The sequence below is a fragment of the Phaenicophaeus curvirostris genome, chromosome 5, assembly GCF_032191515.1.
Source record: "Phaenicophaeus curvirostris isolate KB17595 chromosome 5, BPBGC_Pcur_1.0, whole genome shotgun sequence".
Classification (NCBI taxonomy): domain Eukaryota; kingdom Metazoa; phylum Chordata; class Aves; order Cuculiformes; family Cuculidae; genus Phaenicophaeus; species Phaenicophaeus curvirostris.
In genome coordinates this window covers 22,720,215-22,733,390 of record NC_091396.1, presented here as the reverse complement: position 1 = coordinate 22,733,390, position 13,176 = coordinate 22,720,215, and the positions used below count along the sequence as shown (strand labels likewise).

Genomic DNA, 13,176 nt, shown 5'->3' with positions numbered 1-13,176 from the left:
TGGATCATTGCTGCAAAATATTACTGCAAAAGTATCCTCACTATGTCCCTTCTCCAGCACGCACAGTTACACAGAACTGCTCCCAGTTGCTGAGACCAGGCTCTCAGTTACACTGAGGTAAATCTAGGGCAAATCCACAAGACTCCAAGAATAAACAATACGAAGTCTGGGACTGAAAGAGAAGATTCAGAGAGCTATAGATGGAGTAGTCTGTTACCGGTCATGGATTAAATAGTGCAATAGTTATGATAAACAGCATGGACAAAAGTCTTTTGGCAGTACATGGCTTCCCAGGAACGGGTCTTGTAAGAGGAACTGCTTGTCTTTTTCAGACAAGAATTCAGCCTGCTTGGTCAAGTCAACTTGCGTTAAATCTGTCTACTCATATTTCTCCGTGATGCCTGTCTTAATACTGCCTGATTAAAACTCGTAGCATGTGGAATTAAGATGGAAATTTTTGAAGTAGAAGCAAATTTGTGCATGGATTTTCATGGAAATACTACCAGTGTGACAGCAGTAATAACACTGCACAATTCTGGGAGCAGAGATGCACAATACTTGCTAAGGCTGCTACTCAAATGTTGCACCCAGTTCAGCTCTCCTCTGTCTGCACAAGTGCTGAAGAAAGTTGAAAAGATTTTTGGCAAGGCAAGCAAAAATATATCATAGAATCATAGAATTACCTGAGATGCAAGGGACTTAGAGAGATCATCTAGTCCAGCTCCTGCTCCTGCATAGGACAATAGCAGGAGGCTCTGTAGAGCACAATACAGTCATCTTATTGGAGAGAAAAGTTTGGGAGATCACCATCTGCACACACTTGCAAACAGAAATGCCTATGTACATGAGGCTTTTCTGCTCTGCAAGTGGAAATGCATCATAAGATGCAATTGCTGGATGCTGGGTTCAAACAAGTTAATCTTTGGAGCAAGGTATCATTTCATTGCTGCCAAAGGCATCTCTACCTATCCCGGGGACAGAGGGGCTTGCTGGCATTTGGAGGCTTCAAGCTTGGGCAGCTTTCAGGAAGACGTGCTTTAACTCAGCTTCTGGGAAAGATCTATTGTCTGTGTAATACAGGAAGCAAACAAGATGATCACAGCAGTCCCCTCTCATCTGGAAGCCTGGGAATAAAAGAGTGGAGGCGCTTTGCTTTCGGAGTGGCATATGGTGATACGAAAGCTTCTTGGCCATTTAAACATTTTGGGGTCTTTATTTTATAGGCAGGGATAATGTCTAAATACACGTTATTTTTTTAACACTGCCACCCCCTCTTGTGCTTTGTAGAGTTCCAAGCTACAGTTGCAGGGCTGTGGTCAGGATAAAAGCCAACAGACCAACCATAAATCAGCCAGAACGGAGTTTCTTAACCTTTCATATTAACCTCTTGCATTGACTTGAGTTAGGTGCTACGCTCTGCTGCTATAAATCATCTTGCAGTGAATTTATGAGCTTCAGCACAATAAAGGGGTTTTTCTTTATCCCCCTCTTACCTCTTTCTCTTAGTGCATTTTAGAAATTATGCAGGAAAGGCCTAATGACTGCGATCTGTGAATACTGCTAACTCTCCTTCCCTACCAAAGGGATCTGGCAGGAAGATGTGGGGGTTGGGAGCATGGGGAGAGAGGGTCTTAATTTCACTTACTGGTGACATGATCAGGAAAGCCTGTTCTAAAAAAACTAAGAAACCTTTAGGTGCCCCTTAGAATAGGGAAAAAAAAAGTTAGTAATGAAACCCACTGAGGGGTTGAAATAGCAATCTGTTCACCCAGATGCAGTCATCACCCTGCTCCCCCATCTCCCCAAAGCACTTGGTGCATAAGGACAGTGGGTTGCCTTGCCCTGTGGACCCAGAGCACTCTGCTCTGGGCACCCCTGCATGTTCCCCAGAGGCAGAAGCACTTTGCTGGGCTCAGCCTTCTCTGTGCTCCTGAATCACGCACATAGGAGCAAGCTTCTGGCAGTACGAGGAGACCGCTTAGAAAATCACCTTCCTCTCTGTATTTGTCAGTGAGGCTGCAGCACATGAAATTAAAGTCCTGTGGCCCCCAGGGTGGCAGGCGTGCCTTGCTGCTCCCAGGGTGCCACTTGGGGAGAGGACCTAGGGCTGGCACCACAGGAGGAGGGCACACAGATGGGGATGGCTCTGCAGTTCCCTGGTGCTGTCGGGAAGGAGAAGATAGTTTTGCATGTGCACTGAACACCACGAATGCCTTTTGGTGTGAGTAGGAGCCTGTCAAATCCTTCCTTCCTGCTGTTACACTGTAATACTCCAGTTTGCTGTCTACCGCCCTTTGGACCAGAGTTGGCTGCATTTCTGTGTTATTCAGAGATTTGGAATTATTTTGAGATATTTATATAGTGATAAAATATGTGACTCACATCTACATCTTGGCACTTTTCAGCCTGTCTATTTGCAGTATTTCCATGGTGCTGGTGACTGCAGCATCTGACCCAAGAGCTAAGGAGTTCTGTGTTGCTGCCACTGACTGTGCTCCTACCTCTATCTCTGACACTGCAAGGCGATTAATTCTGATGAACATCACATTGCAGGGTTGCCCAAGACCTGCTTGGACTTGCAAAACCAACCTCTCTGACCCTGCAGTTGAAAGCAACACATTATGCCTGCTGGAATTTTTCGGGGCTTCTGCAACCCTAAGTTTTGATGACTGACCAGTGAGCTGCTCTCTCATGCAGGAATACTGATGGGGATAGGAGGCCTGGAGGCGTAGCCTCATCTTTTTCAAACCAGTACCCCTGATCCCAGGATCATCAGGTGGTAGGGATCAGAGGGATCTCTGCTCGCTCTGGCACAGCTGCCTCAGGAGCAAAGTGTTGGCATCATCATGGCTCACTGCCTTCCTGAAGTATCTGCTTTTCTGTGGTCCAGTCAAAAATGAGCAGCCTTCTATCCTACCTGTGGGACACTTGGTTCCAGTGGCTCTTTCACAGATAAAATGGCCATTTCAGTTAACTGTTTCAGTTAACCTAACTGTTGACCTCCAGAAAGCCTTCTCTTTTTTTTCTTGGGTAGGTGATTCTATTCCGTTATTTACATTTATTAGTGTGGCTGGTGCTCCCAAAAAACAGAGTGAACTTGCCAAGGAACGGGGAGCTGGCTGTGCTCTCCTTCCCTGGGGGCTGGCAGGGAGCAGCGGCTGCTCCCCAGAGCGAGGGATGGTGTGGGGGATTGGCGTGGTGCTCGCTGTGGAGAGGCTCCTGAGGGCTCTTTTCCCCTGCTCTGCAGAGCAGCGCAGCTGTTCCTTATCTAACTGAGCAAACAAGGCAGCATTAGGGAATAAAGCAAAAACCTTGCAAGAAAATAAGTAAAAAGAACAGGTTTACTGGTTATCTGCAAGGTGGTGTGAGGATCTGTGCATTTTTGTGTTTTTTTTTTTTTTTTTTTAATGCTGATGCGTGAAGGAAACTGAAGAGGGTTTGACTGAAAGCTTTTCTTGTGCTCTCTTTTTCTCCTCCCCCTGCGCCTTCTCCTTTGTTCCCAGTCTACCTGTGAACTTGCCACTTCCCACCTACCCTGGGGTTTCCTTGGAGCACCCCAGGGCCTACGCGTTCATCTCTCACTGGGATGTGCAGCACGACCACACTGTGCTCCAGTTCCTCATCATGCCTAGGGTCCTGCTGTGCCTGCACAGGTTTTCACAGGCTTCTGTGGGCCCTGTCGAAGCCAGCAAGGAGGGGAGAGACGAGGATGTGAGGATGAAGAAATACTCCTACACCCCTCTTATATGGTGTATCCTCCTTGAAGCGATAAGGAGCATCTTGCATCTATAAAGCTGGGGAGCCCCAGGGTGATCCTGCTCTGGGCTTCTTCACGGTGGTGCCTGCCCTGACCCTCATCTGTGAGGCGCAAGGGCTGGTAAGCTGGCACCCATCGCCACCCCGGTGGGCTGCTGCTGGCGAGACAAGTCTGGGCTGCCCTCCCCAGGGGCACTGTCACCTCCCTTCTCTGGCACTGGGGGAAATGGCACCAAAAAACAAGGGAAAACAACAAAAGGCTGGACCCCGCTGACTGGATCGTTTGTGGAGATATTTCTAGTTCCCCATTTGTTTACCTTATAGAAAAGTTAATTGGCTTCTTTTGATCTTACAGTGAAAACCACAAAGGAAATTTTGTTAGAGTAGGAGCAAACCAAAGCCTGTGAGTTCCTCTGCTAGCTCTAGATATTAATTAAAACAATTCTGTTTGAGTCTTAATTTAAAGAAAACACTAATTTCCACCCCCCTTGCTTATTAAGAGTCCACTACGTCCCTAGGCTAAAGTGCTTGCTCCACAAATAACCTTCCCGACAGCTGCCAACTTGGTGCAGTTTATAACCTGCCTTTAGAAAAAAATGTGTATATATATGTGCATGTATATAAAGAAAGAGCTGTGTTTATACTGGTGTCATCTTTAAAAATTGCCAAATTGGCAATTCAGGATTATTAGAAAGGTTAATGGGCTAAAGGAAAATTGTGGTAAGTTTAGAGAACGTTATTTTACTTTTTAAATTATGAGTTTTCCTAGTGTGCTGGAATTAAAACAATTTTTAAATCCAAGTTTTAGGAAATTAAGCTGAAGATGTGATAAGAAAATATTTTTTTTGAGGTTGATTTAATTAGCAGAGCTATATTAGGAAAATAACTAATGCAATCTATTTATGAGTGGATGTATCTCTCCGTAATAATAGACAATAAAAATAAATAAAAGAGAATCAAAAGGCAAAAATAGTTGATGCTTTTTCTCAAGTCCCTTCTAGTAATTTCTCAGGGGCAGTAGGCATCAGATCTCTGCTACTTGCGTTATTTATGTTTCAAACAAAATGATTCCCTCCCCTTTTTTTCTTTTTTCTTTTCTCTTTTTTCTTTTTCTTTTTTTTTTTTAATGAGATCTGACTATTTTATGAAGACAGTGAAGGCACCCAGCAGCCCCACCCCATTTCAAACTATGCTGTAGAGCAGCAATATGAGTTTAGTGAAAACATGGCTTGTGACAAATGATGACACAAAACAAGCAAACAAATAAGATCTGACCCTATGCTTGGGGCAAAAAAGCCTCACGTTTAAACCAGATAGATAAAAACCTGAAGGGACAAAGTTAGAGGAACTTTGTGTGCCGAATGCACAAGCCTGATGGTAAAACTGTATGGCGTGAAGGCAGGGTATTATTGGAATGGGTTCCTGAAGGATTTTCTTGTTGTTGTAAAACTGAGCTATACCTACTGCCCATCGATCTTTCTATATATAAAAAGCGACCTGCAATTTAGCTCATTGTCTATGCACACACTTTCTTACAAATAGAAACTCTTGTTAGAGGAGAAATACTCTGAAAACAAAAAAAAAATTACTGCACAGCAAAGGCATCACTATGTGATTATCAGAGCAGAATAAAGCAGGGAGTCATTCTGGAATGGGAACGAATGCTCTGTGTATAATTACAACATCATGGTCAAGACGTTTTGTTTTCATTGTGAAAAGCTACATAATTACTAACCAAAATGTGACAAGCAAGCACAGCATAAATACATAATGTATTAAAGAGAATTTTATAGCTTTCTTGTTATGTTTTTCAGTGGTAATTTTTGAATCAACAAATGGGGCATATCAGCCACTCAAAAATAAATTGCAATATTTGTCCATCTTGTTTTAACATGCGTGTATAAGAAATATGATGCTGTCAAAATATAGTTATTAATAATGAAAACAAGAAAAGTTAAGTTTTACATTTTTTATAGCAGAAACAGACTCTTTAGAAAACATTCTGGAAGATGTTACAATTCTTACAAAAATTTTTATACTGTGTTTGTCACTTCCAGTTGCCTTTTCCCAACCAAAAGTTTTGATTTTTCAGTCAATATAAAGATGTTCACAAACTATTATGACAGGTAAAATAAAGACAACTAAATATTTTTTGACTGGCAAAATGGGAAGGTATGTTCCATTTTTTTAGCTAAGAAATAATAATAAGAACAATTATATGCGAATGCTGTCTTATAAGAAACAAAGCCTGCTTCACTCTTATTCTCCTTAAAATAAAAGGCAAATAAAACCAGTTGGATCTCTTCAGATTTATCCTCTCCAGAATATTGTTCTGAACAGCATAATTTTTCCCAGCAGAGACAAGTTTGTAGAATTTTTGAGATTTTTTTTTTTGTAACAGCAAGAAACAAGGGAAACAAAAATTTCTGCACGTTGGTGACTAAAATGAGATAATTCTTAAGAAGGAGGGAGAGAGGGAATGAGAGAGTGTTGAAAAGCGCAATCAGACAGCAAAATGCAAGTCCATCTTTTGCCAAATGCAACTTAGTGTAAAAGCAAGTAAGTAACTCGGCAAAGAAAGAAAAGCTCGGACCCTACCTTTGTCAGCTGAAAAGTAATGAGGAACGTCTTCTAAATGCAGGAATGACCTGTACTGCCTATGCGGTATGCCTTACCTTAAAATCTATACATTTCTAAGAAAAACAGCTTGGAGCAATTCACATAAAACAGACCCAAATGTTGCCCATTCCATGTAAAAGATCAGGTTTCTGTCTCAGCCCAGCCTGTGATATCAGACTTGCCCTTTTTTTTTTTTTTAATATGTATTCTTATGTTTCCAATCCTCTGACACACTTTTTTTTATCTCAGTAAAGTTCTCTTTTCTGGAAAGGGTATGTGGGAAGGATTTCCAGCTTGTCAGGTCTCCCTCTTTTCAGTACAATTAAGCTTTCACTTGATCATTTTGAAGGCTGGAATGATTTGCTGTGGTCACCGTCTCTTTATTATTAATATTGTTGCAGATACATAAAGTTTACTGCAAGCTGTAAATATGTCAGGTTTTGCCATGGGGTTTACTAATAAAGAACTCTTAGAGAGGGATTATTGATGGGAAAGATAATCTTTTCAATAAGGGCTCCTGCCTTTTTTGTTTTCCCGGGCGAGTGCGGTGCAGGGGCTCTCCCAGTCGAGGGATACATGGAATCTTGCTGTCCTTTGTGACAGGCAATGCAGGCGATACTGGTCAGGGGATTCCTGCTCCTGCCTCCCTCCTGGCCCGCCGTGGTTCTGTCTTTCAGCAATATTTTAAATGTCCTATTAGTTTTATTAATACCTTTGGTGCTATGGGTTTTTTAAAACTAGTTTGTGACCATAAGGAATTGATTGATTGTCAAGTGACACTTCCAAGTTATTTCTGTAGGTGTCACCTTGGGTTAGCGCAGCAGTATCAAACATACTGAGTACTTCTGTTTCTTTTGAATTCTGGCTGCATAATTGGTCTAGTTAGTTCTTTTTAAAATAAATAAAAAAAAGAGACAAATATATCTGAATTTCTTTTCCGACAGCATTTCTCTTTCTTCAGTTGAAACATCCCCATACTAAATACATATATATTTGGCCAAGTCACAATAAGAGCCAAATCAATCATTCTTAATTCACTTTGATATTCACTGTAATAACAATAAACAGTTTTGGGCTTATCTGGTGTTAATGTGTCTATCATACGGCTGCCCAGAAAATTTCTGTGCATATTTATTATTAATTAAATGTATCATTATGGATTGTTAAAAAGGGAGAGGAGAGGAGAGGAGAGGAGAGGAGAGGAGAGGAGAGGAGAGGAGAGGAGAGGAGAGGAGAGGAGAGGAGAGGAGAGGAGAGGAGAGGAGGGGACACATGTGGACCCCTGACTGGTCAAAAGTGCTTTCCTAGCTGGCTTTCATGATATTGGGAAGGAGGGGAAATAATTGGTGAAATAAGGCTGGATTGTTTCAATTAAATCTTAAATTTTACTGTTGTCTAAGCAAAATCTAGCCACATTCAGCAAGTCTATGTGTGAAGAACTTCTTTATACTCACATAAAATCACACCAAAGACTACAAGACAAGGACAGGAGTGCTTTTGTTTGTCACACTTGCCCTTATTGCATGCAGCTGATTTGTTGAGAGATGGGGAAATTTTAAAACTCGCAGGGTAGGTGGAAATCAGTCATCTGTCCCTGGGAATCACAGAATCACAGAATCACAGAATAACCAGGTTGGAAGAGACCCACCGGATCACCGAGTCCAACCGTTCCTACCAAACACTAAACCATATCCCTCAGCACCTCGTCCACCCGTGCCTTAAACACCTCCAGGGAAGGTGACTCAACCACCTCCCTGGGCAGCCTGTTCCAGTGCCCAATGACCCTTTCTGTAAAGAATTTTTTCCTAACGTCTAGCCTAAACCTCCCCTGTCGGAGCTTGAGGCCATTCCCTCTTGTCCTGTCCCCTGTCACTTGGGAGAAGAGGCCAGTGACTGTCAGAAAATAGGCTGCTTTAGGGTAGCAAGGGCTTTAGTGTCCCAGATGGGTGCACACAGGGCCTTGTGCCTGGTGAGTGGGGAGGGCCAGGGAGACAAGAGGAGCCCTGATTCTGCCTGCTGGACAAGGGGGGACAGGGTGGTGCAGGGAACGCCCATACACCTGCACTCTGCAGTGCCTTTTGCTACCTCTGTTCCCCAGCAGGGCCTTCTCCTTTGTGGGGGACTTGCGGTGTTGATGAATGTGCCACTGTAATGGGGGGGAAGGACACAGCAGATCGGTGGTAGGTGGTGCAGATGAAGTGTGCTGCTTGGGGAAGGGCAGTGTGCCCTGGCAGGGTGGGCCAAGCAAGGAATGTGGATTGGCAGGAGGCTGTGGGTCTCTTAGAACTGTAGCACACATCCAGGCACCAGTCAGGAGAGCCCCCGTGGCATTTCTGCTTGTATAAACGATTCTATATGTAACTTTGTACATGTTCATCACCCCTCAAATTATGGCCAAATACACAAAGAACCGTTGCTCTTGCCTGTGTCTCCTCACCCCATTGCTGTCTGTGGCCAGGAGATGCGGAGGAAAGGATGCAGCCCCAGCTGGGCTGCAGGTGAGTGGCCATTTGATACTCCCAAGCATCCTTAGCATTCTCACTGGAGAGAAGGTGGCTGAGCAGCCGGCACTGCAGGAGCAGGGTCAGGTTGGCTGTGGGAGCAGATGTGCTGGAGCTTGCTGTGTGGATTGAATCAGCAGGAGTGCAGGGGAACAGCACTGCTGAGCTTGTTGTGATGGAGAGGGGAGTGGGGGAACTGGGAATGTGAGGCAGGAAGGAACTTTGCAGGCAAAATCCTTGAAACCTCAGCTGTCACTAGGATAAAATAATGAACGGCTAAGTCTTGTGCTTGGTAAAGCAAGCATGACCAGGAAAGCCTGTAACCTCATGCCAGGTTGTTTTTTTTCTGGTGTAAAATCAGTGCTGTCCTGAGGAATGGTAGATTTAAGTATGTACTTAAGCGTTTCCTATATTCATGGGCTAGGATGGAGGTGGTTGACCAGAGCAGTTGCAAGATATGGGCATGGGTTTTCTCCACTTGGTCACAGTCAAAGTGGAGTAGAGCTGAGCCTGCTCAGAGTCAGCTCTGAGTTTTGATGTATAATTGCATGCAATTCCCATCTAGGCTCAGGAAAGCTGAACAGGGGCCTTGTTTACTTTACCCTTCTTATTTTTTCCCCTGAAGGCAAGCAGCCACGGTTAGGTTTCTACCTGGTGACTGCTTGGGCCAATGATGCAAAGGAACAAGGGCTTGTTTATGCTGTTCTGCTCAGCCTGCGATTGTCTCTGGATACTACAGGCTGGCTCGTAATGTTAATGAAGTCCCTTAACATAAACATTGCTTTTCTAACACATTCCTTGGGGACATGGAAAAAAGCCTCAACTTCAGCTCAGGAAAACTCTAGGGCAAACACATAGCGGGTATAATCCATGAGAGAAAAAAACCTCATTATTTCCAAGAGGTCTAAGTAGTTGTTTAAACATTTTTTTTTTTATCTCGGCCCTCTCTTTCCAGTTGCCTTATGTCCATCCTTGCAGGCAGCAATGAATTAAACTGATGTAACAGGTTGGTTTCTGTGCATTGTCTGCTCACTCCTGAGGGGGCTGCTGCTGTATGCTTGGATGCTCTCCTGGCACAATGATCTCATGGAGATCCCAGGTCAGACATGACTTTCTGTAGAAGGGCATCTTCTAAACCAGCCTTTGAAAGTCCCTGTTGCCAGACAAGAAACTGTTTGATGAACAGAAATTGTCTGTTGTTGTCTCTGACAAAATAGCATGCATTGTTTTTGGTGGATGGAACCTGTCCTACCTCTTCAAATGGGAAATTACAGAGAAAACAAAGTTCTATAGGGACCAAAATAATTTCAACTGAAAAAGCTGGATGGAAAAATCTCACAAAATATGACTTTTTTAAAAAAAATATTTTTTTCAATGATACGAGTAATTTTAGAAATGCAAAACTATAAGGCAATTTAGCAAAAATACATGAATTAAAAAACAAAATTGGGATAAAAATAAACTAATTAGCTCCAAATTGCTTTGAGTTGGAGGAAGCACCTGTAGCTGGGAAAAAAACCCAAAAGATGGACAGCTTTTCTGTCATTCCCCCAAAACTTAAGAATTTTATCTTGATGCCAAGTAATCAATTTTAACTTAGCCTGAATTTCACTTTGGCATCTGAACTAAAACCTCCCCCCACTTATACAGTGCTAGTACTGAGCTAAATGATCTGCCCAGACCTAGTATTCACACCTCTAAACAAATCATTTCCTGAGGCTTTACCATATGGGACTTATTCCTCATGTGGACAAATAACAGCCTTTCCCTGGTCCAGCTATTGGCATCTCTCAGTGCAGAAAATACCTCTTCTTCTGCACATTGGCTGTAGTGGGGCAAGGCTGAAGTTCCTTCTTCCACTGGTGGAAATAGGGCACGGGAATGTGGCTGGAGTACCTTGGAATGATGGCATGTACAGATGTTTCCCAACAGAGAAGACAGTTTTCATCTAAAAGACACACTGTTATTTCCCTGGTCTTGTACAAATCCATATGGCCTTCTTAGAGACCTGGGGAGAAATAGATAAGCTAGAATCTTCTCTTCACAATGCAACGTGATGCTCTTTTACTGCCCTGCTGACTGCTCTAGCTGTAGTCCATCTGGAAAAATGAGGAGCAGCCCAGGGCAAAATAAGGTTTGTTGTTTGGGGTTGAAAAGCCAGTTAAAAAATAGTGGAGGCTATGACTAGTTTGAGCCCTCAGGTCTGAGGATCATCAAGCCCTTGCTTAACTTCATTCTCATCTCCATCTCACCTACCTGCAGTGGTATTTGCTGCTTGAGGCAGGAGTCTGATCAAAGCTAAGTGTCTGCAGTCAGTGCAGAGAACATCTCTGCCAGCGGTAACCCATATCCTCCCAAGGAACATGTCCAGAGGGATGCAGGAAAACAGGGACTGCTCTCCCTGCAGTAGAGCTCAGTTCTTTCCATAAACTAGACAGAGAGTGTGCAGGGGGCTCCCATGCTTTTGACCCCTTATGTCGAGTGAGGCTACTCCTTGCTGATGTGACTGAAGGTAAGGGATGTAAAGACGTATCTGAGCAAATAAGAGGAGTGTGAAGTCTTGAATATGAAAGGAACACCCAGCACAGGCTACGTTTTTCTGTTTGCCTTGTACTATGACCTGTAGAGGCTGCGGTTAGCGTCCTCTAAGTTTTTGTGTCATTTCCAGCCTTAACAGACTGCATCTTTTTAGGGCATCTCCAGCGAGGCAATGATAAGGCTTTGTTTTTCACGACTGATAGGTTTCAAGCCTCTTGGGAAGAAGAGTTGTGAAATACATCTTCTTGCCAGAATCCATGTTGGTGCGTTTTGCCCTTGAGAAGGCCCCTGAAACTGATAGCTGTCACCCAAAGAAGCCATGAAATTCTGAATCTTCCTGTAGCGCATCAGTTTTTCCCCTCTGGATAAGCGATCAGAAGGTATAAGAAATCCATGTTTAACAAACTTATTTGGAAAAATTCTAATTAATTTCCTTTTTAATTTTTTAAAATTTCAAAATAAGAATTTTGAGATTACCTGAAGTAACCTAACTGGCAAATTTAAATTAAAACACAGAGCTAAGGGAAGAATAACCATCACTGGGGGCTTGATATAACTTCTGGTGTTCCAACAGATTCACTGATGTTTTAGGTTGTTCCTTTCCTATCATACAGTAAAGGGACATCAAGGAAATGCATTATCATGGGAATTAATAATTATCTTTTTGTGGTTGAGACATTAGACTCTATGCTTTGGAATCTGGAACAATTTCTTTATGCAAGGACCTGAGGATTATGTGTAATTTACCGCACCTTCTACTGAAGTACCTGTTATTTCTGGAGCTAGGACAAGAGGGTACCAGTAGTTTGGGCTGTTCTGAGATGGCAATTCCTACATTCCCATGAAAAGATTCAAAATGCAAAATTGTGACATGTTTTAACAAAAATATACATTTTTATTGCAACAGCCATCTTCCCTCATGAAAACCCAATAAAACACACATATTCTGGTCAGCTTGAGCTGTGTGCTTCTTTTGTACATTTAGCAAAAGAATTATAAATCACCTGTTTTTGAAAGAATAAGGTCAGGCAGATAACTATTAAAGGAAGTTAATGGACAAAGACGCAGTGTATTACTGAAAAGCTCAACGGATTTGCAGTCAATCACCTTCTATTCAAACCCTGTCCACTGAAGAAGGAATTAAAAGGCATCATGTGAAGCAGCCAGCTGTGGGGAACACATGTGTGGAGCCATCGCTAATTGTCTGAGGCTGGCAGCAGAGGGCTGCGATGTGGTCCCCTGCTTCAGAAGCTATGTCAGCATCTCCTCAGTGTGACATAGATCTAGGGCAATACTCTCATCTGCAGAGATGATAGTTTCTAGCTCTCTGTGCTCAGCATGGGGCATGAGAGCGCAGGCACAGCAAAGGTGACCCAGGAAGAGTATGACAGTGAGGGAGTGGGAAGAAGGGCCAGCAGACCTTCATCAGATTGCCAGGAAAGTAAAGTTGAAGGTGAATGGGAGCTGGAAGGAAAGTTGGTGAATAAGGTGCAGAACAGAAAGGAGCAAGGTTTAACTGCAATTCAGGTGCAGTTTTGATTTCTGTGCCTTTTGTCCCTATAAACATTTCTTAATAAATTCAGAGAACATTAATTGTCCTTCTTGCACCATTCTGAAGATCTGAGCTTGAATTCCTCCTGCAGTGAAAGTCTTCAAGCTGACACTTAGTGCCTCCCACAGGCAACGATAAGCATCAGAGAGAACTGAGGTGCCAGCCTTTGTTTTTCCCCTGGGTCCTGAGATTCCTCTACTTGTTTGACTG

General features: G+C 43.1%; 1 protein-coding gene across 1 annotated transcript in view; it reads left to right on the top strand.

Annotated features, from left to right (window-relative positions):
• Positions 1 to 13,176, top strand: part of CD82 (CD82 molecule) — a 346,751-nt gene that overhangs the window by 149,094 nt on the left and 184,481 nt on the right. The gene's annotated exons all lie outside the window — the stretch shown is intronic.